The following is a 23709-nucleotide window of genomic DNA, read 5'->3' as shown; positions in this document are numbered from 1 at the left end:
AGCTGAGACTGGCCTGGGAAGCTAAGAGGAGAATAAAAGAAGAGAAAGGACCACTGGGTGGTAATTGATGACATTAAAGAGATGAAGTTTCCTTTGCCAAGGAGAATGATCTTGGGAGAGAGGCATCATGGTGCAGTGAAAAGAGGTGGATTCAGAGACACAGGTCCTGCTGTTTGCTGCCTGGGGGACCTCAGGCAAGTGATTTTACCTCTTTGGGCCTCACCTTCTTCATTGCCTTCAGGTGAGGGGGTTGGACTTGATCTCAAAGATCCCTTTTAGCATAAATCTTTGATATCTGATCTTTGGATTACAAAGGTCAGAATAAAATAAATGGATAGTGGGGAGTTGACCCTAAGATTAGTAAGGAAATGGTAAAAGAGTACCCACCTGTCCTTGCTTGATAAGGCCTGGATGAACTGTCTGGCTGTCACTGGTAGTAACCTTTGAAAAATCAAAGGAAATGGAAAGGGTACTGCAGAATTAGAGAGGGCCAAATGTTCTGATTTTCCAGAGTGGAAGATTGTGGGATATGACAAATGTAGGATAGTGAGCCTGACATTGATTTCCTTGTAAAATTCTAAAGTGTATTATTAAAGAGACGGTTTGCAGACATGTATATACCAAAAAAGGATATCCCTGCGATGTCATTAAGAACAGGCCAGGAGAGTACATCAGGGCAAGGTTAACTGCATAGATCACAGGATGGAGATCCTGCGCTGGAAGGGCAACCTCAGCATTTTACTGATGAGACTGACTTCAGCAATGCATTTGACTGTTGCTCTCCCACTCTTTTCACTGATGAGATGGAAAAATGTAGACTAGGTAGATTTATAACTGATTTGCCTGGATATATATGCTCTTTCCCGCCAAAGGGAGAGGCTGTTTTGTCTCCGTGGTCTTCCTGTACGTAGGGGGCGCTCTGTTGGTCCTGTACCATGCAACCGTCCCTGTGCTCTTTCAGTTTCCTTCTTTATCCCTCACCCTATCCCAAACGGCTCTGAACTTTCTAGCTACAGAGACCCCTCAGAAAGCTTCACGTGATTCATTTCAGCAGACTGGGCTCAGTTGGGGTCACGTGCAGTGTGGTCGTAGTGCGCAGGTGATGTGCCACTGTTGGCTTGGGAGTTGCCTTTTTCCGCTCCCACAATGCACCTCGAGCGGAAGCGCTCCTTGAGCGGGAGCGCTCCTCGACCGGAAGCGCTCCTCGACCGGAAGCGCACCTCGAGTTGATGCGCACCTCGAGTTGAAGCGCTCCTCGAGCTGAAGCGCACCTCGAGTTGAAGCGCACCTCGAGCTGAAGCATAGACCACACCGAATACTTTTCAATGTCTAATCGTTTGGTGACCTTGATTTTCGAGGATAAACCCCTATGAAGCCAATCTCCAAACAGATGAAAAAAGGCAAACCTGCTCCTGCAACTACAAGGACTATGGACGAGATGCCTTCCAACGCACAACCTGATGATGAAGACAGATCCTATTGTAATGAAGAAGAAAGGTATGACCATAGTTGGGGTGAACTGTCTGAAAATCAACCAAGCGTCCCCAGATCTCTTTTTGGGGACTGTGAGATAAACATTTTGGGTGTAAAGGATTTTAAGCCAATCTATTTCTGTGATAAATGTGACTTACCTATTAAAATCATTGGGCGCATGATACCGTGCAAGCATATTTTTTGCTTTGGCTGCGCTACTTCCCAGGAGAACGAAACAGTTAAAATGTGCCCAGGCTGTAATAACCCGGTGCAGAGAATTGAGCAGTATATGTGGGGCTCTCTCTTCATGTGCAGCACTGTTGAAGGGTGCAAGAGAACGTACTTGTCCCAAAGAGACTTACAGGCTCACATCAAGCACTGTCATATGAGACCCACAACGTCTGTTACTCCTGCTGTTTCCAAAAGTGTTCCTCCTCATTTTGGTCCACTGCCTGCTGAGATTCTGGACAGTGTTAAAATGCCTTTAGATAATCGAGTGAGCCATGTTCGACCAGAGAAGCGCACCAGGATGCCGTCACCCCCTTCACGTCATGTGAGGAAACATAATCCACAACTTAGAGGTCCACTTGAGAGTACTGGGATTCCTGCTGCGGAGTTAGCAATGCCTCCATCTCCATCCAAATGTGCTGGACAGAAATCCTTCAAACTTTCAGCAAGAAAGCATAAAAATCTAGTAACTGTTCCTGGTTTCCATGATTCAGATTTAGGCACTGAAAAACCACCACTTCCTGTCCCAGGACTTGCTCACCGTCCTACTGGTTATCAGGATCAACTAGCGATTTCTCCTCCTTATGACACTATACCTCTATGGTTATATTATGGACTGGGACCAGCACCTCTACCTCTTCCCGCTCCACCTTCTGCACTACCAGTAAACCATCTAGTGCAACATCCTTCTGAAGCAGCAGGTACATCTCCTTTTGTTTATAGTCAAGCTCTTCCTCTACCAGTGACCCCTGTTTTTCCACCAGTTCCTCCACCCTTTGGAAACAGCATTGCCCAGATAACACCAAATGTGAATCATCTTCCACAGGGACCATCTCCTCCCCCTCAACATGATGGTCTAAATGTCCCTGGACCTCACCACAATTACCCTTACTTACACAACTTACACAACTTACTTACACAACTTACTCTTCACTGCAGTTTACTGAAAATCAAGGAACTCTTAACCCTCCATTCACACAGCCAGGTGGAATGAGACCTGGTATGTGGCCTGAGCCAAGAGGATTACCATCACTTCAACTTCCAGCTCCTCCAATGCAGAGTCCACCTCAAGAACTACATCATGCTAATTAGACAAGATATAATCCATATTACCAGTGATTGGACTGTGAAGATACAGTGGGGGTTGGGAGCTGGGACTGAATTGAAGATACAGTGAGATTTGAAGGTGTGACTGAACTATAGATAAAATGGGGGTTGGGGCAGGACTGAACTGAAGGTACAATGGGAATGGAACGGGAGAATTATGGAAGAGTTGGGACCCTGGCTAATAATTTCAGTGACTTCTAGCTCATTGGTTCAATTCTATCACATTTTGAAGGGTTTTTTTTAGAGGGTTAGGAATAAAAATTAAACATTCAAAAGTATTTATGAAGTGTCTACTATTCACACTGTTTTGGCTTAGCATTGAGTCAGATTCAGGGACAAACAAAACAGTAGTCACTGTGCTGTATGGACTAAAAATCCTTTTGAGAATTTTATTAATTAAAAAAATCTTTGCTGAACCCACCACTTAACGCTGCAATCCAAGGCTCCTTGACAATTTAGATTGCCTTTTTTTTAACTGAACAACTTTGTATTGTAGGTAGAGGCAGGATATCTGGACAGATGATTCCAATTTTGTTGGCAGAATGATCTGGAGCAAGTTGGACATAGGCTTTCTCTCCATTAGCTTGGATCAGTGTATTGACCTTGGCACATCAATGTCATACAACTTCTTTACTGCTTGCTTGATCTGATGCTTGTTGGTCTTGACATCCACCATGAAGATGAGGGTGCAGTTGTCCTCAGTCTTCTTCACAGCAGACTCAGTGGTCAAGGGAAATTTGATGATAGCATAGTCATAAAGCTTGTTTCTCTTAGGGATACTTTTCTGAGCATATTTGGGCAGCCTTCAAAGCCTTAGTGTCTTGGGTTGCTGGAGGGTAGGAGATATTCAGGTCTTTTTGTGGCTGTGAACACCTGTAAATACCACCTTCTTAAGCCTTCAAGGCCTTGCTCTTGGCTTCTGTCTTGGGGAGGGGAGACAGCCATTTCCTTCTTTGCCTTCTATACCATCTGGGGGGAGCCAGGTTACTTTTTAATGAGCACTTTGAGCAATTGCAATGGAGGTTTTGCCAGCTGTGCCCCAATCCTAGCTCTGGGCCTTTGGCTGTCTGGTATTCCTTCAGAGGGATACTCTCAGTTGTCCTCATTCCCTACCATTTGCTGGTAGGGATTTGTATTTTCCTTCCTGGGAAGGCCTTGAGGACTATAGAGTTTTTTGGTCACTTCTAGACAAGTGGGTGCCCCAGTGTCTGGGCCCCAGTGTTCCATGCATGCCACAGCTCCAGAGTGGCTTGCAGCAATGGTGGGGCTGCTACTCATGGTATGAGCAGGAGATATCAGGCCGGAAAGGACTGATTTTGTTTCTTTTTATGATTTATTCTAGCTCTGGGGCACTTTCTGAGTCCTTTAATCTAGGACCTTGGTCTTAGGAAAGGTATTGTGGGAAGAATTTAGACTTGACAGCTCCAAGCTGCTAGATCCCTCTTCCATTCCCCCTAGTCCCTGCTGGACAAAGGTGGAGCCTCTTTTTTTAAAAAGAGAAAGTAGCTGCCAAGTTGAAATTTTTTGATTCATAAACAAGGGAGTCTGACCATTTTCCATTGTCCTTTCTGTGTGGTTCCCTTGGCACTGGGGGCTAGAGTCATTTGGAGTGCATGGAAATCTCTCAGTGCACTAATTCAGAGTAGTAGAAAAAGCACTGACCGTGCAAGATCTGGGTTCCAGTCCTTTTTCTCCTGCTTATTAGTGTTTGATTCAAGTTTGAAATCTCTATGGAAGATACTATTTCTGTTGTCATAGACCTCATCACACAAGTCTTCTGCTCAGGAATGTTCAGTGGCTCCCTTTTTCTTATGGAGTAGCTTGTGCCCCTTTGCCTGGCATTCAAGAACTTCCATGATGCCCTGATGCCTGTCCCAGTCTTATCTCTCTTTTGTCTCCTTTGCCTTCCCCTTTGGCACCAGCCAAGCTGGATGACTTTCATTGTTGCCAACACACAGCACTGGTTCGGTTTTATAACTTTGTTCTCTCTGTCCATTTGTGTGCCTGGTATATCTTCATTCCTATTGCTTGGCTGGCAGATCTTATCCATCTTTTAAATCCTACCTTCTCCAGGACTCCTTCTGTGACAACCCACTAGCCCCACATCAATGATGCCCTTCCCACTCCAAATTGTCATAGCACCCGACTGTCACCTCTCCATTGCTCTTTGCCTAGAATGTTATATGCCATAGTAATATGTGTTTATAGTGATCTCTTACCTGCTTCCTAGATGGGAAGCTCCATGAGGGGAGGAACCAAAGTTTATCTAACTTTTGTTTCTCCTGCAGTGCCTAGAACTATAATGTACACACAGTAGATATTTCAGTGTTTATACAATTGAATTTGATGCTGTTAACTCTTGGAGAGAGGATTGGGACTTCAGCTTTTATAATCAGTTATTTTATTATTCCAATTGTCATTATTGGTAAGCTGTCATTTTTATGGCCAAGAGGAAGATGTCCATAGGGATAACAGGTGCCATTTTTTTTTTCATTTCTAGCTAAGCACATTATTTGGGGGGAAGGAAGCTGTAAAGGCTTGAGAGTAGAGGCTTGTGGCCTAGGAGGCTGTCTGTGAGAGGCATCTACCTTTGGTTTTCTTGGCTCAAAAGCTGACTCTAGAGCTGGAAGGGACTACAGGGCTCATTTAGTCCATCCTCCCTCGTTTTACAGATGAAGAACTGAGTCTCAAAGAGGCAAAGTGTCTTGTCCAAGAGCACATATAGGACCATCTGTCTAGAGTTGGAAGGGACCTCAGAGATTACTTTGCCCCACTCTCATGAGGTAACAGACCTAGAGAAGTAAAGTGACTTAGGATCCTAGGGTCTTAGTTCTAGAACTGGAAGGGTGCTTTGGAGGCCATCTGATCCAACCCCCTCATTTTACAGAGGGGGAAACTGAGGCCCAGGGAGGGGAAGTGACCTGTCCAAGGTCACACAATAGTATCAAAGGCAAGATCTGAACCTAGGTTCCCTGACTCCAAATCCCCTCTTTCCCAACCTTGAATTTCAGTGACAGCCTGAACTTGATCTGAACAACTTTTCTCGGCCATTTTTGCCTTTGCCATTATAATATAAGAGTATAGTTTGTACTTGCATCATCAATCAATAAATATTTATTGATTCATACTTTCCCTCTTTGTAGCTAAAAGCATTACAGTCCCTGATTTAGCTATGTTCTGTTCTTTATTTAGGATTTAGGCCTGTTGATGTGAAGTAGGACCTTCAGGAAGATATGTGTGTATCTGCATAGACCAGAAGAATGGACAACTTTGTTTGAGTTTCCCCCTCCTCTGGGCTTTCTATCTTTCGACCTTGCCTAGGGGTCATCCAATAGCCATCACTGTGCTAATGCAATACATTGACAATTCAACTCTGAATGGGAAGCACATCTGTCCCAAATGTCATTACTTCCTTGGCAGTAGAATAATGCGTTATTATAGGTGGGATTAAAAAATGCTGTATTATAGGTGCAAGCTTCCACTTCCACATACAACTAAGAATTGGGTGCTGTACATTCATATATGTAGAAGTCCAAGGACAAACCCAGGGTTCCTTTAGAAGAACAAGGCTATTTATAGTTATTTATTTATTCATGCATTCAAAGACTCTCAGGCTAGTTCCTTTTAGGGGAGTATGTGCGTGTGTGTCCACATGTGTGTGAATATGTGTGAGTATATCTGAATTGTATGTGTGTGTGCATGTGCTAGTGTGCGTGCTTATGAGTATATGCATGTGTGCATATGTATGTGCACGTGTGTGCCCCTGTGTGTGCACATGTGTGTGTATGTGTTGGGGGAGAAGCCTGATTTTACCTCAAACTGTAGAATGTACTGCTCACCTCCCTGTAGCATTCCCCCAGAGATTCAGACCCACAATGAGAGAATGTTATGATGTGAACTCAAAGAACAGACCAGAGACATAGTGGGGTGGAGTAGTAAAAGCACTAGATTGAGGGGCTGAGGACCTGGCTGTGACTCCCAACTTGTGACACTAGCTATATGACCCTTCCCCTTCCTGCATCTCAGTTTCCCCAGCTGTTGTAAATTGTTGAGGATATTGGTCTTGATGGGCCCTAAGGCTCCTCCCACCTCAAAATCTTTGGTTTGAAAATACTGGGAAAAGGGGGGCTCTTGGAGGTTAGAATGGCAAGGGGATGCCATTTTCAAAAGCTTTTCTGCTTTCACTGGGGAGGATAAGAGCACATTTGATTTGATTTTTTTCTTCAAGGTTCTGCCCTAATAACCTTAATCAATTAATTTATAATTAACCTTTTGTTTTCTTCCTTCTTACCCTTTCCCTTGATTTTTTTTGTCAGAATTTATGTAGGGAGGAATGGATGGGGTGGGAAGGTCTTTGCTTCTTCTCTCTCAGGAATGGCTCCTGGAGAAATACCCAGCCTGTCGTACATCAAAATCTCACCCTGGCCAGCAACGTGGGGGTGCACGGCTCCTCAGGGTCACTGAGATGGCCATGAGCTAGTTTTGTACAGGAGTTTCCTAATGAAAACTTTGTCAACAGAGGAGAAAGGGGGCTGTTGCTGAGAGAAGCTTTGCCTTACTTATCAATCAAAGATTCTGGAAGCTGGGAATTGTTCCCTTAGACCATCTGCTTGGTCCCCCAGGGCCCAGGCCAGGGCTGGGCCTCACACTCCCCTTTTCCCAGGACTCTTTTAGTTGGCAGCTTTGCCTCTGCAGCTTCCGCAGTGGCAGGAGCAACAGCATTTGGAAAGCTAGCACTTCTTGGCTCTTCTGGCCCAGGGACTGCCACCTCGCTGCCCAGAAGGTATTTATGAAACTCCCCTTTTCAAGTTTCCGTCTTCTTTTAGCCTGAGCCTTTGAGGCCCCTGTGATGTTCCCTTTCTCTTCCTCGTTTTTTTTTTTGCGCTTTTTGGAGGGCAGTTGGGGTTAAGTAACTTGCCCAAGGTTACACGGCTAATTTTTTTGTGTGGGCATTAAGTGTCTGAGGCCGGAACCAAACTGGGGTCCTCCTGATTCCAGGGCTAGTGCTTTACTCACTGCACCACCTAGCTGCCCCTTCTTCTTCATTGTTTAGTCACCCCCAAATATGTGGAGGAGCTAGGGTTTAGCCTCATGAAGCTGTGCCAGTGTGATCTTGGCCCAAATGTAAAAGCTGCAATTGGGATCAGGAAGAAATGTGTCTGATGCCCCCTCCAAATAACTTACTTACCTGCTGGGTGGCCCTGGACAAGTCTTATGACCTCTCAATTTTCTCATCAGCAAAATGGGGAGAATAAGATCACCTATCACCCAGCTGTTGTGAGGATCAGATGAGACAACACTGTATGAAGTGCTTTGTGATCCTTAAAGCCCTTATACAGTCTGTCCCAAAAGTTGTCATGCAGTTTAAAGCTTTAATCACTTGAAACTGCACTGTCTTTTGGAACACTGTATAGATGGTAGCTATTTTTGTTATAGTTTATTGCTCTCTTTGGGCCTCAGGGACTCATAAGAACTTGCAATTGAAAAGTTTACAAATCACTTTTCCTCACCACAACCTTGAGTTCTCATCCCTCTGTACCTTTGCACAATTGTTTCCCATGACTATCCTTCCTCCCTCTCCTTGCCTCTCCTCGCCTTGAGGAATTCTTGTACTCTTCCTTTAAATCTCAACTCAAATGTCTCTCCCTTCTTATGTTATCTCCTCCCCTCACTTCCTCAGACCTATGCATTCCTATATGAGAGGTGGTAGGAGTGATTAACCTTGCTGTACAGATGGGGAAACTGAGGCTCAGAGAAGAAAAGTGATCTGTAAGGATGAGAGCCAGGATTGGGACTTGATGCCCTATTCTGTACTCTTTCTGATGCCAGGGTCACAATCAGTGATGGTAGAGTAGTGGTTCCCAAAGTGTGGTCTGGGTACCCCCCAGGCGTCCCTGAGACCCATTTAAAGCTATTTTCATAATAGTACTAAGACATCGTAATTTCTGATATCATAAATATCTATCTATCAATCTATCTCCCATACGAACAAAAGTTCTTTAGGGGGCTTAACAAATTTTCAGAGTATAAAGAGGTCCAAAAAGTTTGAGAAGTGCTATTCAGAGGTTTCTGCCCCCTCTGATACTCTAGGACTTTTCTCTCTCTATTTTTCTTTTGTTGTATATCCTATGGAACTGTTTATTAAATCAGGCCCCCATGGAATTGCATTGACTGAATGAAAATGCTTACTCAGTCATTTAGTTCTCTAATAAATGTTTGTTGACTGACTGGCTGATTGGTTTCCTCTTTGGACACTGAGTTTGGGGTTCTTTGTAGCCAGGTTTCTTGACCTTCAGCCAATTTTCCCCCATTTACCCAAGCAGGATCACCATGGCATGAGTTGGTGGGATAGGACCATTAAGGGACCCCTGAGATCATCTAGCCCAACTCCTTCATTTAAAAATGGGGAAACTGAGGCACAGAAAAGGGAAGTGACAGGTTCAATTGCTGACAGTGAGTTAGTGGCAGAGCAGCTCTTCTGACTCCTTACCCAGTATTGTTTGCACAGTCCAGTGCTGGAGGTTTCCATCTTTAGGAGCAGGGGCTCAGGCATGTGGTCCTGAGTCTGCCAATGGGAGGGAACCTATTCGTTGAATTTTTTAGACCAAAGTGTGTAGGTCTGTGACCGAAGGGATTAGAGTGACCTTGCAATCTGTTCTACAGAGTCAACAACAATGAACCTACTATGTGTAAGGCCCTGGGGATGTAATGATGAAAAAGACAGAACCCTTGCCCTCAGGGAGCTTATAATGGAATAGATGGGATATAGAATATTGACAGATACACATGATACAAGGTAGAATGTGACCATTGCAAAAGAGAGTGCCAGACCAAGGGAAGAAAAGGAGGAGAGAGCAGAGGCAGCAGGGGCTGATGGGAAAGAGAGTCCAGAGAGACTTGGCTTTGGCAAGACTGGCCTCTCACCCACTCAGAGGTGTGTCACTGCCAAATCACTGCATCTCTCTCTGCCTTGGTTTCTTCATTGTGTGGAAAATGTTTGGTAGATCCTAGACTTAATAAAAGTGAGTGTTCTCTTTGATTTGGGCTGAAAGCTTCCCTAGGTGTTGTTTCCCCCCTTAAAATGGGAACTCCTTGAGAATGGGGATTGCCTTTTCATTTGTATTTCTAAGAGCACAGTGCTTTGCACAGAGCAAATACTTAATAAGTTCATTCATTTGTTTAACATTCATTCACCAAGCATTTAGTAAATACCTCTGTGTGTCAGATATCGTGTTAGGAGATGGGCATCTAAAGGCTCAAATGTAGTAAGTTACCACACTCAAGGAGTTAATATCCCACTGTAGAGAGGGAGCAGGAATAACATGGACACAGATGAAGAAATGCACAATCTGTATGAAATCATTTTGAGGAGAGGTACCAGCAACTGTAGGGATCAAGCCTCATGTAGAAGAACTGAGCCTGAAGGAAATGGGATTCTAAGCAGCAGGCGTGAGGAGGGAAGGCATTCCAGGCATGGGGCACAGCCAGTACAAATATACAGTGGCTGGGAGACAGCATGTCATAGACTAGGAATAGCAGATAAGCCAATTTGATTGGAATGTGGAGAAACCTGGAATGAAGAGAAACCTGAAAAGGTAAGCAGGAGCCAGATTGTGAAGGGCTTTAAATGTCAAGAGGCATCTAGGTAGCACTGCAGGGGATAGGCTGCCAGTCCTGGAGTCAGTGGGACCTGAGTTCAAATCTAACTTCAGATACTTACTAGCTATGTGACCCTGAGCAAGTCACTTCACTCTGTTTGTCTCAGTTTACTCATCTGTAACATGAACTAGAGAAGGAAATGGCAAACCACTCCAGTATGTCTGCCAAGAAAACCCCAAATGGGGTCATGAAGCATGACTGAATAACACAACAATTAAATGTGAAACATGGGGAGTTTGTATCTTGTTTTAGAAGTAGAAGGGAGCCAATGGAAATTGATTGTGTAGGGGAATGACATGGTCAGATGTGTGCTTAAAAATGCCAATTTGGTGGATATGTAGAAGATGGCTTCAAGAGGTGAGAAACTGGATGCAGGGAGAAAAATTAGGAAGCTACTGAAGTAATTGAGGTAAGTGGGGATGAGGACCTGAACTAATGTGGTGGGCCTATGAGTAGAAAGAAAGGGATGGATGGTGGAGATATTGTGGAGGCAGAATGGACAAGACTTGGCAACTGATTGGGTACAGATGGGGGTGGGGTAAGGGAGAGAGAATAGTTGAGACTGACTCTTAGGTCCGACCTGGATGATCAGAAGGGCAGTAAGTTTGGAGGGTATGGGGGGCAGGTTTCGAGGGAAAGCTGAGTTCTGTTTGGGACGTGTCACGTTTGAGCTACCTGCAGGACAGCTACTTCAGAATATCCAGCAGTTAGAGATGCAGGACTGGAGGCCCAGAGGGAGGCTGGGGTTGATTATAGATTTGAGAATCATGTGCATAGAAATAATCATTGAAACTGTAGGAGCCTAGGAGAGAGAGTATAGAGAGAGAAGAGGGGCTGGGACAGAGCCTTAGGAAACTCATGGTGATGGGGTGAAACATGGATGACCATCTAGCACAAGAGACTGAGGAGTAGCCACAAAGGTAGGAAGAGTACCGAGAGAGCAATGTCTTAACAACAAGAAATAAACTGTCTGGAAGAAAGGGGCTCTCACTGGTGTAGGACTGAGAAAGCGCCATTCGATGGTCGATGAAGAAGTCACTGGGAACTTTGGAGGGAGTAGTTTGGCTGAAGTTGGAAGCCAGATGGCGGGAGCTGGGAAGCATGGGAGAGCACTGGCCATGGAAGCCATTGGCATAGAAAGATTTTTTTTCTCTGATCATAGGCTCATGGCCTAGATCACAAACCAGAACCGATCATAGTGATCACATTGGCCATCCTCTTCACTTTACAAAGGAGGAGGCAGTTTTAGGAGCACTACATGAGCTGTAGAGGTGGGATTTGAACCCAGATCCTCTGACTCCAGAGCCATTTTTCTCTCCTTTATGCCATCATGGCTTTGGGTTGTAGAAGGAAAGAGTAATATAAAATAATAATAATAATAATAGTTAAAAATTTGTATGTGTTTACTGTGTGCCAAGTTCTGTGCTAAGTGCTTTACAATTATTATCTCACTTGATCCTGATAGCAACCTTGGGAGGTAGGTACAATTATTATCCCCATTTTCCTGGTGAGGAAACTGAGGCAAAGATTGATTAAATGACTTGCCTAGGGTCATATAGCTAGGGAGTGTCTGAGGCCAGGTTTGAACTCAGGCTTTCCTGACTCTAGGCCCAGCGCTCTATCCCAAACCACCTTTGTTGTTGTTTAGTCTTTTTTTTTTACTCATGTCCAACTCTGTGACCCCATTTGAGATTTTCCTGGCAAAGATACTAGAGTGGTTTTCCATTTCCTTTTCCAACTCATTTGACAGATGAAGAAACTGAGACAGACAGGGTCAAGTGACTTGTCCAGGGTTATATAGCTAACGTGTCTAGGGCCAGATTTGGACTCAGGAAGATGAGTCTTCCTGACTCCAGGCCTGGCCCTCTGTCCACTGTGCAACCTAGATGCCTAGAGTGATAAGTTGAGGCAACGATAGGTTTTAGTAAAGTTTTGGATGCATAGCAGGTACCTTGGCTGTAACCATGGGGAATTCAACAAACATTGAGGACTAGCTGTGTGGTGGCGCTTAATCGATGTTTGTTGAATGAAGGGTACAGGACAGTGTAGTGGGAGCAGATAGCCACTGGAAATAAGATCTCATTCATACCCTCCAGGATTTTCTTGTCTAGTAAGGAGATATACATTACCTCCATTGAAGGGGCAGGAAGGAAAGGACATTCTCCCAGAGGTAGAAAGAGAGGCAAGTGCAATATTTTTCATGCAAACACAATCATCTTAGCTTTGAATCTCCTGCTAATTAAAAAAAAAACCGAACTGGGAGCAATTGGGCCTTTCCCACACTGGCCATGGCCTCAGCCTGATATTGATCAGTGGGGCAGTGTGGTTTCAAGTCCCTCTGTTCTGTAGCTTTCCTTTAAATAGGCTTCAGATGTCTATGTGCTAGGCCCCCAGATGCCTCGGGCAGTTTTCAATGAGCATGGTGGGTACACTTCAGCCTAGCCTGTCTGGGGAGGAAAAGGGAACCAAGGCTAACTCTAGCCCTTGATTGATTGAGGAGGAGGCTTTGGAATACCCAGTTTAGCAATTCTAAGGGCTTTGTGTCTGGATGTGTGAACCTTAGTTAAGCTTTGTCCTAGGTTTTTCGAAGCAGCTGGGGCTTTGGGTCCAGGAAGACATTAATTTGTGTCTCCAGGGGCTGTACATAAATCGTGATGCTGAGAAAAGGATTTTTCTTTTTCCATTCAGAGCCCAGCAGGGAGGGGAGGGCAGGCAGGGAGCGGCTCTGTTCCTTTGTGCGCCTCCCAGATCCCCATTACAGTTTAATTGACAAGAAGGAGAGCATTGTGTGGCCTATTACTGAATTTGAGATGCGCCATTTGTTTGCATGGCATGTTCTTGCAATCAGCGCCTTACTTCTTGAAGAAGCTTCTCATTTCTATGCCAGGTTGATGCAAATGTCACAGTTGCAGTAGATACCAACCGAAAGCTTAACGATTTTTAAATAATTTAGAGTTGTTTTCTGTTTTTCTTACCCAGCAGGAGAGTTGGCTCAACAACAATAAGGCAGACATTTACTTTGTGCATAGGACCCTGCTGGGGGAGATAACAGAGTTTAGGTAAGACCTAACTCCTGCTCTCCATGAGCCAACAGTATAGTACTAGTTGGGTAATAGTCTAGTTATGTAGTTTTCTAGAAATAGCGCTGTTTCTCTGCTCTTTGGCCATGGAAGGAATCCTTAGCATCATGATAGAGTGGAATGAGTAGTGAAGTGGATGGCAAAAGGCCAGATCCTATCCCTTCCCCTTATTAGCTGTGTGACCTTGGGAAAGTCCCTTCCCTATTCTGCTCCCCAGTTTCCTCTTCTGTGAAGTGGGGGAGAGGGATGGGCCAAATGACTTCTAAGGTCCATTAACATATTGTGAAAGCTGGCATATTACATTCAAAAGTCAGCTCCATGATCCTGTATTGGGTACATCCTTTTGTCAAAGAATTATTAAATTTTTACTTTATATGCTAGGAATAGGAGGAAGGGATGGAAAGATGAATGGGTTAACTCCCTCAGGGAGCTTGTACTCTCTGAGGCTAGGGAAGCAAAAGCAGAACCAGGTGTTCTGGTCTGGTCAGCATCCTCAAATAACAATGTCGGAAGTAGAAGGGATCTTTGTGGTCATTGAATCCAGTCCCCTCGTTTTATAGAGAAGGGAGGTGATTGAATTAACAATGGCAAGTGAACCAGGACCTTTGCAGTATCAGGATGAAGGGTGCTGTAGTGAGCCAAGAGAGTCCTGTTCATAAGAGATTTAGAGCAGATAGGACCTTTAGAGTCCTTGTTTTACAGATGAGGAAAGTGAGGCGGGGGGGGGGGGGGGGTGACTATTCTGTTCGCTCTTCCCTCATCTCTTTTTACTTGAGGAAGTTCTCTTACAGTCATGCCATGGGCCAGTGTAGATATCCTCCTCTTAGTTCTCCATGGGTGAGGAGGTGGTAGTGGGAGGGAAGAAGAGAGAGAGGGAGAGAGGCGGGGAGGGCTCTGCCCGTGTGCTGCTGGGGGAGGGGGAGGAGAAGACTTCCCTATATTCTGTTGACATTTCTTGGACCAATACAACAAACATGGGCTGTCCATTGATTGCCCCTTACCGTCACTACATGACTGCCTCATCATTTTTTCTGGTTGTACATTTCTCTGATGACAGGCTTTACGGGGCTTCTCCTGTGTAATGGAACGTGTTGCAGCCTGCTCACGCCTATCACATAAAATCTAACCAAAGGGCACAGTAGTGTAGGGAAGTAAGACTTCTTTCAATTCATCATCTCCTTATCTTACTACCTTTCACTTGAATGGGTGGATCTTCCGGAGGCTTTTGGATTCTGGCAGATTGTCAAGACATTGTCTCCATGTCAAGCACTGCAATGCCTGGCTTCCAAAAGAAAAGGTTTGAGTGCATGTTTTTTTTTTTAATAGATGTGTATATGAGGGGATGGGATGACATGTATCCTTAATCTCCAAGAATGATGTTATATAGAGGAACTACTCTTCTGTCACAGACCATCCTGTGATGCCATTGCCAGAAGATGTAGTAGGGCAGGTAGTAGTGTGCTGTTGTTTAGGCTAGAAGTTATACATCAATTGAAAGACTCAGCTGAAATGCCACCCGTTCCACGAAGCCTTCCTTGGCTTTCTTTGGCTTGTTCTTTCCCCCTCTCCCATTGGAAAGCTCTTTGCTTCCTAGAACCACACCTAATCAGTTCAGTGACTGTGAGCGAGCGATTTTTTTTTTCTCTTTGACCTTCAACTTCCACATCTGTAGAATGGAGACAATGCATGCACTCTTTATTTCTCAGGATTGTTATGAGCAAAGTGATCTAGAAGTGAGAACTGCTGCTGCTGCTGCTGCTACTATGACCATGTGCTCTGTGCTTCTCGTGGTCTATTTTGAAATATGCTTCTTTTCCCCTTCTCCCCCTAATTAGATTATAGCCTCCTTGAAAGTAAAACTACAACATGACTACTTTGAATTGCCTCTTAGTACCTAGCTCAGTGTTTTACACACAGTAGGCTCTTTCTTTTACTTTACAAATCTCTTTGATGTCTGAGTTTTTTTAAATTTTATTTTTATTTTCAGTTCTAAATTTTCTCCCTCACTCTACCCCTACCCTACCCATTGATGAGGTATTGTACACTGATACATATTATATATATGAAGTTATGCAAAACATATTTCTGCATTAGCCATGTTCTGGGGGCAAAAGCTAGAAAAAGAAAAGAAAAAATATAATTAGTCTGCATCTGAGTCCATCACTCTCTATCTGGAGGTAGATAACATTTTATATCATGAGTTCTTTGGTTTTGTGGTAGATCATTATATTGATCAGAGTTAATAAGTCTTTTACAGTTGATATCTTTACAATACTGATGCTACTGTGTACATTGTTTTCTTGGTTCTTCTCACTTCACTCAACATCAGTTCATATAAGTTTTCCCAGGTTTTTCTTAAGCCATCCCCTGTATCATTTCTTATAGCACAATAGTATTCCATCACATCCATATACTCTAACTTGTTTAGTTTTTCCCCAACTGATAGACATTCCCTCAGTTTCCAATTTTTTGCAACCACAAAAGATGCTACTATGCTATACCTAGTTAGGAGCATTATTGGGTCAAAGTGTATGCTCAGTTTTATAGTCCTTTGGGCTTAGTTGTAAATTGTTCCCCAGAACAGTTGGACTAATTCTCAGGCATACTAAGTCCTTAAAATGTTTGTTTCATTTGAAGAGATCATCTGCCCACAGTGAGCTTATCCAGGAGAATACTCCAGTATTTATCAGGACTTCTCTTATTCCCCTGAAAGTGAAAGAAAGGTGGCAGAGTTTGTAATGTGCATGCCATTGATGGCAGTAGTGAATTATATATTCTTTGGAGACCTGTGGAGTACCTCTCCCTTTTTCTTTGGGGTTCTTATGTACTGACTACAAATATCTGTAGTTCCCATCAGTATTGCTAATTTTTGTATGACTCATTACTTCTGCATAGAATATAAGTTGAGCCTTAAGACTTCTGATTTTTCTCCCTGGAAGTATCTATTGTATTTCATGAAAATGAGGATAGTTTTAATAGACTACTTCCTGAGACGGTGAAAAAAAAAATGTGGCAGGTGAGCTTAGCCAGATCAGCCTGACAGCTGAATCCTCTTTCTACAACAGACTTGCAATTGAGAAAGTGCTGTCTTTAATAATGCCAAAGTGTAAAAGGAATTAGAATACATAGATGTTAAGAACAGGAAGGGACCTTAGAGGCCATTGTCATCCTTCTCTTCTTGTAGTTGAAGAAACTAAGGCACAGGGAGGTTAAGTGTCAAGGTCACACGACTAGGAAGGGTGTGAGGTTGGACTTGAACCCAGTTCTTCCTGACCCCAAAGCCAATGTCCTGTCTACGATACTGTACTCCTCTAGGGTACCACCACCTGGATACCACTGGGACATCTTCACTTTCCATTGGTTGGTCATCCCTTGTGCTTACCACATGACTGGTCCACCTTCTTTCATGATGACTCATTTCTTTAATGACATCCTTTACACCGGGGGTTCTGAACCTTTGTCTTGTTCTGTATGCTGTAGTCTGGTAAAACCTATGGACCCCTTCTCAGAATCATGTTTACAAATTCATCAAATTAAATACATTACTCCCAAAACATCACCCACAGGTTAGTGAAAATAAAGATGTAATTTTTTCCCATCCAAATTCACAGACCCACAGAAATCTATCCATGGACCATATGTCCCTCTCCCCTTAAGAACTCCTGCTTTACACCATTTCTCCTATATAATTCTTGTTTGTAATGTGATGCTACCTGCTCATTGTTCTTTGTATCACCCCTCATGTGCTCCCCATTGCCCTTAGAGTGACCACCCAGGTGCTTCCCCATTGCCCTTAGAGTGGTAAATGGTGGTGCCATTTGCAGGAAACCATATTCATGATAGCTTATATCCTACTGGGATTTAAGGTTTACAACACTCTGGCCTTACCCGATGGCCCCAGGATGTAGATCTTGGAGTATTATTACCCCCATTTTTATAGGCAGCAAAATTGAGGTCCTGAGAGCCAGGACTGGAAGCAACATCATCAAGAGCTCTGATAGAGTCACTTAAGTATTAGTCTCTGTTAATGTCTGCAGGTATAAAAGTTTACTTTTTCCCATAAAACTGTTTAAATTGAAAACAAAATGCATTTCTATTTTTAAAATTCTGTGAAATGCTCTGGGGTTCCAGTAAGAGTGCTGTGGAAATCCACAGATGGCTTTTGTAATTGGCTGATATTGAAGAACACAAAGGTGCCCGAATTAATGGAAGTGACATCACCACAGGATTGGAAAGGGAAGAAACATATGGTGGGTTAATGCAAGCGCTTAATAAGATAAAATGAAAGTCAGAATCTGAAAGTGGGGATGAATTCATTTGGACTAAAATCTCCCGAAATCAGCCAACAGAACAATAGTGCCCAATCAGTTCTTGCTAATGGATTTCATAGAGTCATGAATTATTAGATCTGGACAGAATCTTAGAGACCATCGAAGCCATTCCTCTTTTTCTATTGAGGAAGAAACTGAGGCCTAGAGAATGAATGGAGTTTACTCCAAGTCACACAAGGGCTTACTAGCAGAGACAGGCTTTGAACCGTGGTCTCTTGACTCCTGGGCCCCTGCTCTTTCCATAGTTCCACTGGTAGATTCCTTCCCAGGCCTGTTCTCAGCACAGATAACTCAAATGGTTCCTCCTCAGTTGTACTTTCCTTTGTCCTTTCTCCCTCTGATTGGGTCTCAAGTGGCTGGAGCTGGTGGTAACAGGCTGTCCAAGCTCTCGTGTTTCCAGGGAGGTGGCTTTCTGGGCACAGGAATGACCCAGAAAAGCCAGTGGTGATAATGCACTCCCCTGTACCGCTAGCTGTGAACTTGATGACACTAGCTTCAGGGCCTTGTGGTTTCTGAGGCTCCTTCCCATGTGTGCACTTTCATCCCATTTAGGCCTCATAGCTATCTGTCGAGATAGACAGGAGAAAGAATTATCCTCATTTTATAAGTGAAGCAAAGAAGACCTAGGAAAAGGTAGGCACTAACCAGGATCCCATTGCTGGGAGATGGCAGAGCTGGGATAGGATGTGTCGGTGGGTCAAGGAGAAAGCCAATGTAGTAGCGGTTCATTAACCTTAGAGGCCAAAAGTCCAAAGCCTCCCTTCCTAGTGACCTCTAATCTGAATGAACAATCTTCCTCCTGAGAAATGGGCCCAGCAGGGAAAGCTACTTCATACTCCACAGGAAGACAGGAGGTTCTCATTCTAGTCTTGGCCCTACCTCTAAAGTTGCTGTATTACTTGAAAGCTACTCACTTAACTTCACTAGACTCAGTTTCCCCATCTATTAAGTATTTCCAAAAATGATTTTTATTCTTTGGAATCCACATGGTTCCATTAAATCAGTAATTCTTAAGGATAAGGATGGGCCTTGTGGTTTTCTTGATACAGGCAAGTCCCAGATGAGGGAATATCCTCTAATGATGTAGGCTGGAAACTTTTCTCCCAGTCTAGAAAGTTGCCTAGAGCAGTGGCATCAAACTCGAACACACTTAGGGGCTACTGATGTATACAGAAGGATCCCTGTGGGCCACACATTGACTTAGTTTTAAACTGTGATGTTATCTGTGTTGTGTGGTATTTTTGTTTATTTTGTTAAATATTTTACGGTTCTATTTTGATGTGGTTTTGGAGATACTAGGGAGTGTTGTGGGCTACATACAGCATGTGGCTTCTGGCCCAAAGCACTTAGTGGCTGAGTGACTTGTCTAGACTCCCACAGCCCTGTATGTGTCAGAGGTAGGGCTTGAGCCCAGGTCTTTTTGGCTCTGAGGTTGGTTTTCTGTTTACTTTCCCACAATGCCTCTAGCAGTCATTTTTATCTACCTCATAAAACAGTAGCTCCAAATTTGTATAGCTTTTATAGTTTTCAAAACACATGCTTCATGGCAGCCCCATGAAATACAAATTGCAAATATTATTGTTCCCATTTTTCAGAGAAGGAAACTGAGACTCAGCCCAGAGAAGAGGAAGCTGGATCAGAATTTCAGACAGGGCAGGAGCCTGGTTCATTCCATGGTCCATTCCCTGTTCTCTTCAACTACCTACCTCTTCCTTAGCCCACTGGTTTGTCAATCGATACATCACCAAAATGCGAGTTATTTATTGAATCAGTGCAATTAATACTGATTAACTCTGGGAATTGTTACCTTGCTGGCACTTCCTCATACCCACAGAGCCCAGTAGAGGTGATAGCTATTGGAAGTGTGCAGGTGTGTTTCTGCCTAGACTCCATTTTGGGAGGAAAATTTGATAAACAGGTAGCATATTCTTATTGGGACAGTGAACCTCCCTTTTTCTTCCATGCCCTCCCCCACAACCTGTGACTGAGGATAAGCCATATGCTTGGAGGATTATGGAGGATTTTTTTAAACAACCATTTGTGATTTCAGAAAAGACAGTAAGAACCAGGCAATTTTAAAAATCAAGCCAATTTCCCTATTCCATTTTAAAGTATTTCAGCTTACCCTGTTCTGCTTTCCTAAGAAAGTTGCATCAAGTAAGAGAAGTTTATAATATACCAACTGTAGGTGATTAGAAGGTGACTGACCATCAATGAACAACATTGCCTTCAACAACACTTAGGCCCGAGAGCAGCTCAGAGAGAATTTATTTAGGCTCCTGCCTCAAGCCTTGAAGTGTAAAAACATCTAAAAATTAATTGAATAATATTTCCCTATTAAAAAAGAGAGTAAATAGTTTATTAATTAATTTCTTTCTCCAGGCCTTAGCTGAGCAGCATGGAATAGTGGAAAGGGATGCCAGGGTTTGAGTCCCAGGACCTGGGTTCAATTCCCAGCAGGGCCCCTCTGAGCCCTCAGACTAGCCTTCCATGCTTCTCAACAAGATATGAGGCACTGGGCCAGGGGGCTTTCAGGCCCCAGCAGGATCTGGGACATAGAATGCTTGCCTCTTCTCGGGGCACTTCTGTTTTCTCATCAGTAAAATGGGCACAGTAATCTACTGGCCACCGGAGGTTGTAAATTGTAAAGCACCACAGACTTTGGAATTGCTGCTTATTCCTGCTCCCCTAAAAGGAGGGGAATAGGGTGGCAGAAATGGGGAAGAGTTGCAGGAGTACTCACGCCAACTTCTTTTTCTTTGGCATGTTAAGATAGTGATTTCCTTTTTAACAACTCTGTGAAGTAAGTCAGGCAAATAATATCCCCAATCAAGCAATTAGTAAAGATTTATTAAGTGCCTACTACGTGCCAGCACCATGCTAAGTGCTGGGGATCCAAAGAAAGGCCAAATACAGGCCCTGCCCCCACAGAGATTCATGAGTGAGACAATGGGCAACAAATATGTTATGAACAAGCTGTGTACTGGGATAAATAGGAAATCAGTAAGAGGGAAGGCAGTGGAATGCAGAGGGGCTGGGAAAGGACTCCTGTAGAAGATGGGATTTAGTAGGGACTTACCCCCACTAAATCCCCATTTTAGAAATGTGAAAACTGAGGCTTAGAAAGGATGGCTTTCCCAAGGTCATACACTGGTAAATGGCAGAGCAGACATGAGCTCAGGCATCCCCCCCACTCCACTCCCCATTACCTCCCCATGCTCTTGGTCCTTCCTGACCGGACTTGGGATTTCATTGCTTTTGGGCAGTTCTAGTGAGGAAGCTCCCTCTACCACAGCAGTTCAGTACTTGCCTAGGGACTCCCAGGCAGTGTGTGTGTGGTGTGCCTGTGAGAGTGCATGTGTATATGTGTGTGCACATACGTTTGTGAGCATACATGTGGACATATATGTAGGGGGCAGCTCTCCATCTACTCCATGTGGCCTCTTGTTACTATCACCATCACGATGATGATGACAAGATCCTGGAGATAGGTGCTATTGTTCCAGTGATGCTGTAGGTTGGGAGCCAGTCTATCTTCCTGACACCTCCTCATACCCACAGAGCCCAGCAATGGTGATGCCTGTTGACCCTTTCTCCTTCTGCTTGGGGCTCTAGAGGCTGGCACTGGAGGGAATGGGCTGTCCAAGCTCTTGTGTCCCCAGGGAGGTAGCTCTCTGGGTATGGAGCACTTCAGTCTTCTGATCTTCCTAGCTTGGCCGGCCTGGAGGTGCAGTGGCCTCTCACAGGCCCAGTCCCAGTGCTTAAGCTGCTTCCTTCTGCTCACTTGGGCTTTAGCCCCTCCTCAGGCAGCCTGGGGGCTCCTGCCAGTGAAGGCTTGCTTTATTAGTACCAGATTCAGTGTGGACACCCGGTGTTAGACGTGCAGCAGCTCAGAACTCTGGGGCTCAAGTGATCCACCAGCCTCACCTCTCCAGGAGCAGGGGTTCCTAGGGTGAGCCCCTGTACGTGGAAAGGCTTCTGAAGAATGGAGTGATGGAGAAGCACATGGAGGGGGATCCAGAGGACAGTGTGGAGGTGCATGGCAGCTATGAGCAAGCAACATCCCATTACAAACAATCACTTATGCAGGAGAAATGGTGTGGAAAAATCATGAAAGAAATGAGGGCCAGCTTGGCATGCTGATAAGCAGCTCCTGTTTTCATTGATAGCCTAGAGATAGCATCCTGGTGGACAGGGCTCTGAAACTGGGGTCAGGAAGATCTGAGTTCAAATCCCATGTCAGACACTTACCAGCAAGTCTTTAAGCTTTCTCTAGACTTGATTTCCTCCTCTGTAAAATGAGGGGGGTTGCCTCTTCGGCCTCTAAAGACACGTCTAGGTCTAGATCTTGGATCCTGTGACCCTACATCAAAAGAATTTGAAGAAGGCTCCCACCACATAGAGCAGATCTCTGGCTGAGAGATGGGAAGGGTGGGCAGGGATAGGTAGGCCATGGTCTGTGTCACTGAAGGAAGCAAGTACCGACATCACTGAGGTCCCAGATGGGTTGGAGTGTCGGCCCGCTGCTGTCTGTTGGGAAGGTAGAAAGATGCCATCTGCTTCTTCCCCTGCTCAGTGGCTTCCAAAGGCTTCCCGTGGATGTGTCTCACTGCCTGCCTATGGCAGGTGAGGAGCTAGACAGTGGGGCAGAACAAATCTTGGGGAAACCCCAACATGAAAACCTGCAACTTCCCTCCCACCTGCTCCTCATGCTGGCACAGACCCCAGTTGAAAGCCAGTCAAGCTGTGTGGATTTCATTTCTTGTTCAGGGAAATCACTGATCTCCTCACTGGTCACTCTGGCTGGTTCTCCCCCCAAAGGAGCCCAAATCAAAGACTGCCTTCTCCAAACTCTTTCAGTCTGGTCTGGTCTGCCTTGCCAAAAGTACATGAGGTCTTTAGAAAAGTCCTGGACCAATGACACCACTGGCCTTCAGGCCTGGGTGGACAGAGTTCACGTAGAACCACTCCATGTGCCTGGCAGGATGGCCAAGTGCACCATCCCCGGGAGAGAGGGTAAAAAGTATCCTCCACATTTGACAGAAGAGGAAACAGAAACTCAGAAAGACTATATTTAACATAACCAACATTGATTCTTTGGAAGGGCTTGGGGATACAATGGAAATCTCAGTCTTTGCTCTCAAGGAACTTAGAATCAGGATAGGATAAGGAAAAGAACCCTAGATTTGGATACAGAGGACTTGGCCAAGGAATTCCATTTCCATTTTAGGTCCCGTCTTTTAGCATCCATACATATTTCCTTAAATGTATCTAATAATAATGATGACAGCAGCTTACATTTCACTAAAGCTTTACAGTCTCATGGCTGCCTGTGAGGAAGTAATATGGATATTCCCATTTGACAACTGAGGAAACTGAGGCTCACAGAAATAACGTGCACAAGGTAACACAGCTAGAAAGTGGCAGGGCCAGGATGTGGAGCTAGGCCCTATAGCTTCCAGTACTAAAAGCAAATCATCAGGCACTTTTCCCATTATTCCCACCTGATTAGGTGACTGCTGGGAAATTAAACAAGGAGTTATGCCATTTTAAGTGACAGCTCATTGTTATTACTAGAAAACTGAGGTTCAAAGGGGTGACCTGATCTATGCATTGTTATCCAGCTAGAAAGTGGCAAAACCAGCCCAGTACTCCAAGTCTCTTGGTTCTAGATCCCTAGGCTTCTCCCATTACCCTCTCCTGCCATGGGAGGGATCTGACTCACTGGAGGCCTAACCTGTGCCTAAAACACTAGGTGACAAGTCCTGCTCAAAGGATCCTGTTGTCTTCCCCCTCCCCCCCCCCCCCCCCCCCCCCCCCCCCCCCCCCCC

The 23709-nt window shown here is 44.5% G+C and overlaps 1 protein-coding gene and 1 pseudogene across 5 annotated transcripts in view; both read left to right on the top strand.

The window, feature by feature from the left end:
• Positions 1-23709, top strand: part of ENOX2 (ecto-NOX disulfide-thiol exchanger 2) — a 291168-nt gene that overhangs the window by 72030 nt on the left and 195429 nt on the right. The window lies entirely within an intron of this gene.
• LOC138150554 (E3 ubiquitin-protein ligase Hakai pseudogene) lies at positions 1370-2793 on the top strand (annotated as a pseudogene).

The sequence above is a fragment of the Petaurus breviceps genome, unplaced genomic scaffold (assembly GCF_028583685.1).
Source record: "Petaurus breviceps papuanus isolate PSGF00001 unplaced genomic scaffold, PetGlider_PUasm1.0 90881, whole genome shotgun sequence".
In the NCBI taxonomy this organism is placed as follows: domain Eukaryota; kingdom Metazoa; phylum Chordata; class Mammalia; order Diprotodontia; family Petauridae; genus Petaurus; species Petaurus breviceps.
Note: the sequence above shows the minus strand (reverse complement) of the source record. Positions and strands in the feature narration are given on the sequence as shown.